Consider the following 6,069-nt stretch of genomic DNA (forward strand, 5'->3'; position numbering starts at 1 on the left):
AGTTGTTTGTCACATATCTCTTAAGTTGTTGGGTGTTAAGGCTAGAATTTTCCATTAACATTTTTTTCTTGAATAAGGACATTCAATAGGGTAGTACAGATACACAGCTTGTTAATTGGCAAACTCGCTTTCATACTCAAATGGTGTAGAACTGTCTTAAAAATGGAAGGCCCCACAGTTTCAGAATTAAAAGCACTTTACTTTGGAATAATAACACACATTGAAGCAAGGTTTATTCTATCTAGAATGTTCTTTATAGTTGTTTTGAGATGGACTTACAATTCAATCAAGTTCCTGTCCGCCACCCTCGTAATTTTCTCTTTACGATCATGGAAAATGATGTCTCTCTGTATTTTGTCACATTTTGAGTCCTATTATTATCTGTGCTCATTCCAAGTAGAAAAATTTTCTGAGTTTAAGCTATCCAATTCAGGCTATCCTATCTTTGCATCTGTCATCTTCTGTATTAGAATTTGAGAAATATATTCTATTTTAATTTTATCAATATGATTTCATCTTTCACTTTTATAAAATTTATAGAATTTCCCCCAATATGTGTGCCCTCCACCCACTTTTTTTTTACAGTTATGGGTTTATCCCCATTTTAATCATTTATTATTTCTATAGTCTTGAAGGTAAAATCTAGACTAACACATTTGTGTAATCTGCCGTATTTCTATGTAAGTATAAAGTATATATTATGAATTGGTATGAATAAGAACTTGAAAGTTGTTTATCAAAATAATTAAAACTGTAAATGTGGAACTTGCAATTTTATTTTAGCAATTTATACTAGATGTTAAAATTTTATTCATATGTAGAGTTACATAGATGTTCAATGGAGAGTTATTATAAAAGTTACATCAGTAAAAAGATTAACAAAGGGAGAGTATGTCATTAAAATATGGCACATATAATTTTAAGCTACAGAACTTATTTTTATAGTTGTACTCAATATTCAAGCAGTAATTTTCGGTTCTTTCTACTTTATCATAAATATTATTTTTATAACATTATTTGATTACATTTACATTTCTTATTCATTTGGTTTATATTTAAATTGCAATTATTAACATAAGAATTTAAGACAGTGTTACAGAACAAATAAAATACAAGTATGGCTGGCCATAATAAATTTAAATATGCAAAGTTCATCTTATAGAGGCAGAGAGGATAGATACTAGCAGGAATGTGAGATACACTGATTTATAAAATGATGATCAAAGTTTGGTTCAACAATAAATAGAAGGTTAGACAAAAAAGGATAACTTTTTGCATGAAATGAAACTTAAGCAGGAATCTATCATGTGATTAACATTCAAAAATGTACTATTGTATATATAATTTAACCTGATATAAGTATTAGAATAATTGCTTTAAAAGTAATGCACTAAAATAAAAAAAAAGAAACAAAACAAACAAAAAACATTATGCTTCTAAAGAGCTCTTACATTGACCCTATTATTTTGGGCAATAGTTTACAGCTCATCAAAGGAATGTCTTCAATACAATACAATGATGCCCTATTTTGCTTTTGGAGAAACTGTATCTCTTTGAGTGGAGTCTCACACATTCTGGTATTTTTCTCAAAATCAAACACTGTGTCAAGGGTTTCCATGTTTGGAAGAGTTTTCTGGCTCAGCACAATGCTCTGCCAGACCCTGACTTCTCTCATGGTTTTGTAAACTCAGTTTCTAAATCCAGAGCCACAAGCCTAGATTTTTCCATTCTCTGTGGATGAGTTTTCGTGTTTCTTAGGTTTCGTGTTTCTTAGGTTCTTTTTTTTGCTGATGGGCCTTAAATTGAAAGCATTCTAGTCTCCTCTACTTACTTTAGCTTAGTATGTCACAAATGAGAAGTAGAAGACTACACCTCTTGGATTCCTCAAGTCTCCAGTTTTCTTGTAAACTTGATTCAGTACTTCTCCGGAGCTCAGTAAGAGGAAAACTTTCAATGTGTTGCCATTTCAGGATTTTGAGGTGAATTCCATATAGACTTTAATTGAGCCAGAATGTGAAACAAGATGAAGAAATAAAAATTGTGTTTTCAGATATTCACTGCTTGTGGGAATTTTATTTATTTATTATATAATATATGATTTCTGTGTTTGTCAGTTTGGGCTGTTATAAGAATGTATTACACACCAGGTGGCTTACAAACAGCAGAAATTTTTCTAACAGTTTTAGAGACTGGAAGTCTGGGATCAGGGTCCCAGTATGGTCAGGTTTTGGTGAGATCCTGCTTTCAGTTTACAAACTGTCAACTTTTCCTTGTATCCTCATATGGCAGAATGAGAGCAAGCTAGCTCACTGGCCTCTTCATTTAAGGGCAGCAATCCTATTTGTGACCTAGTCTGCTCCCAAAGGCCCCACCTTCAAACACCATCCCATTAGAGATGATATTTCAACATTTAAATTTGTAGGGGACACATCTATTCAGTCCCTAACAAGATATTATTTATTACATGGGATATATCTCATGTATTATGTATGATATATATATATATTATATACGATATATATAATGTGATATTTCCCATCCAACTTTTTATTGGAATAATTACATATACAAGCAAGATGAAATATTAGCCAAGAAAGAAAGAAATGGGACCCAGATAAAGTAAATCCAATAGAAACAACTTGTAAAGCTGTGTATAAAAAATACTAAAAGAATATCTAATAAAATAAAAATCATTATTAATTTTCACAAAGTTGCTACACAAGGACAATGTAAAACAATGAATTGAATTTCTACATACCATCCAGTTAATAAATAAAAATTGTAAAAGTCTATAATAATCACAGTAATAGTTATAGCAAATATCTAGAAATAGTCCTACATTTATATATGTCTTCGTAAAAAATTATGAAACAAATTGAGATAATTTAAAGAACTAAGAAAATGTACAAAATATGTTACAATCATAGATTTGAAGACAGTAATTTAAAGATGGAAATTCTCCTTAAACTTCTTCTTAAATTAAATACAAATTCAATAAAAATTGTCCCAACAATGTATTTCTACATATTTTGGTATTTATAGAAATTTGTAATTGTATTCTATATTTTAAGTGGATATGCAAGTGGCTAACAACAGCCAAACAGTCTTTTAGGTGGGAAGCCTTGCTCTACTCATAATGAAGCTATACTAAGACAATGTGGGAATAGTACAAGTACATAAAAAGGAGCCTCCAGACAGAGTCTAATATATATAAACACTTGATTTACACATAAACATAGCCCAGAATAACTGTAGACAAAGGTTTCAGGGAAAAACAGAACTTGAACCATATGTCGAACCTACACAAAATTTCATGTCAATTTCATGTCAGTGTATCTAACTGTGGAAATTGAAATAATAGATAATCTAGAAGATTATGTAGAAGTTAACCTCATTATCCTGGGTTAGGCAAAATTCCTTAAGGTGTTTTTAACCTAATGTTTCTCAAAGTTATTTCACTAGAAACTCTGTGTGTGTGTGTGTGTGTGTGTGTGTGTGTGCGCGCGCGTGAGTTTAACACATTAATATATTGGAAAAATATCTTTTTTCTGAGATCCTTTGGGAAAAGCTAACTTCGGTTCTGTTTTCTTATCAAATTAGCACAGGACAATCACCAGAATTAAAGGACCGTGATTATCAGGTGAAAAACTTTACAAGAACAGTTCAGGGTATAAAGCCTGACCCCAAACTGATAAAAACATCAAAGCAGGAAGCTGCCAAGAAGATCATAAGATAATGTATTTTGGCTGTCCCTCAAGATTGATTTCTGGTGTAACAAGGTTAGCTGCAGTCAAGCATATACGGAGCAACTTATGTCATCGAGAAACATTAACCCCGGAATTGCATAAAATTTCGTTTAGCTTTTCTGTAAGATGTTAGTAGTAGAAAAACAGTGATTAAAAAGTTTATTTGCAGCGGCGGCTGGGAGCGGGCCCGGAAAGGCTGAGGGGTTCGGAGAGCCGCGGAGACCACAGCGGAGGAAGATAGATCAGCTATAGGGCTGCGCCAAAGAAAAAAGCCAAAGTCTTCAGAAAATAAGGAATCTGCTAAAGAAGAGAAAAATCAATGACATTGCAATTCCTGAAAGAGCTCCAAAACGAGCTTGAACAGGGAATCATGTTTCAGGGCGACAGTGCCATTTATTAGACCTATCGTAAAGATAGGTTAAAGACACCTTCATTTGAAAGAGGTGTTTATGAACTGGTACACAGTAACCAAACTGTATCTCTGAAGATTCTAAATGCAGTGCAGCAAATGTCTCTGTATCCGGAACTTATTGCCAGTGTTTTATGTCAAACCACTGGTAGCAACGACATTGAGCCGGTGTATTTCTATATTGGCGCTGTTTTTGGATTGCAAAGAATATATGTTACTGCATTATTTGTTACAAGTTGGCTTATGAGTGGAACATGGCTAGCAGGAGTGCTTACTGTTGCATGCCTCATCATAAGAGGGTGGTAGATACAAGAATGGAATACTCCATTCCTTGAAGAGAAAACTGGGCACTACCATATTTTGCATGCCAAGTTGTGCCCCTACAGGCTATTTGAAAAAGCAACTGAAATACTTATGGAGAGAGGTTTTGCTACTTGTTGATAAGTGCTTCAACTTACATATTTATGATGATGTGGGGTATGGCTGCTGTCTCCTGTTTCTTCAAGCAGTCTCTCTATTCCTGCTCAATATCTTGCCACTGGAGCAAAGTGACAAGGTTTATGAAGTTTATAAAATCTACATATTTCCTGTGTTTCTGGAATTTTTACTGCAGTTTGGGAGTCCAGCTGTGTTGGTATTTCCTTTGTTAAGTTTACTAGCAGCCTTAATGCTTGCTAAGTGCCTTCAGCTGAATGTGAAGAAAGAAACTTTTGTAGCTAAAACAATGAAAGTGATTAATTTTTACTTGGTGTGTACTCTAACAGTGACATTGTATGTTATAATGAAGATGTTTGTCCAGCACAAAGAAAATGGGCACATGCTCAAATTCCTTGAAGTGAAATTTGAACTAAATATGACTAAGAATTTTACAGTGATTTGGCTCCTCTGCCAAGAATCCCTGCAGACACCTTCTCAAGACATTTTTTTTAATTTTTATTTTTTGCAATTGACACTCTTCTTTATTACCTTTCTATATCCCAGTGTTAATTATTTGTTTTCTTTCTATACTGCAAGTTATTTTTAGGAGAATTAATACTAAGTTCCTGACAGAAATTGTTATTCTTGATGATGGATGAATTGGAGAAAGGCCAGAAATAATTTATCATCTAATTCATACTATTTTATTGGGTTCTCTTGTGATGGTTATAGAAGGCTTGAAGTATATCTGGATTCCTTATGTGTGTGTGTTAGCAGCATTTGGTGTATGTTTTTCTTAACTTTGTATAACACTTTTCAAGTGGCTTCGATTAAGAACCATACACCCAATATTGTTGGTGATTTGCAAAGAAGGTGACACGCTAACCTACTCAAAATATGAGTGATTTTGTCATGAGGTCAAAATTAGCTTTCTCCATATGTGAGTTATTTCACTAGATTTTACTGGATCAGATCCTCCTTTGTATATAAAATCAACCCTGTGATATTCTTCCAATTTTGGAAAATGACAGAGCCTTCATTTCAAAGACTACCCGAAGTAAAATGCAATTTTCTTCCACCTACTCAGTGTCTTTTGCAGATTGGAGTATGGACATTTGAAATATTGCTACTTCTTTCCCCCTCCTGCTCTTAACTGGATCCAGAGTTCTGTGGGAAATAGAAGATCAGGCAGTACTGTCCTTTGATAAAATGTGATATCTACCATTCTGCAATATTCCAAACAGGTGTCTTCCTTTCTACTGAGAGGTGAAGCCAGCTGGACTTCCTGGGTGGAGTGGGAACTTGGAGAACTTTTCTGCATAGCTAGAGGATTGTAAACACACCAATCAGTGCTCTGTAAAAACGCACCAGTCAGCACTCTGTGTCTAGCTAAAGGATTGTAAATGCACCAATCAGCACTCTGTGTCTAGCTAAAGGATTGTAAATGTACCAATCAGCACTCTGTAAAATGGACTAATCAGCAGGACATGGGCAGGG

The 6,069-nt window shown here is 34.0% G+C and overlaps 1 pseudogene; it reads left to right on the forward strand.

The window, feature by feature from the left end:
- The first annotated feature begins 4,065 nt into the window (after positions 1 to 4,065).
- LOC105511455 lies at positions 4,066 to 5,477 on the forward strand (annotated as a pseudogene).
- The last annotated feature ends 592 nt before the right edge of the window (positions 5,478 to 6,069 follow it).

Source organism: Colobus angolensis, unplaced genomic scaffold (genome assembly GCF_000951035.1).
Source record: "Colobus angolensis palliatus isolate OR3802 unplaced genomic scaffold, Cang.pa_1.0 Scaffold2, whole genome shotgun sequence".
Lineage (NCBI taxonomy): Eukaryota > Metazoa > Chordata > Mammalia > Primates > Cercopithecidae > Colobus > Colobus angolensis.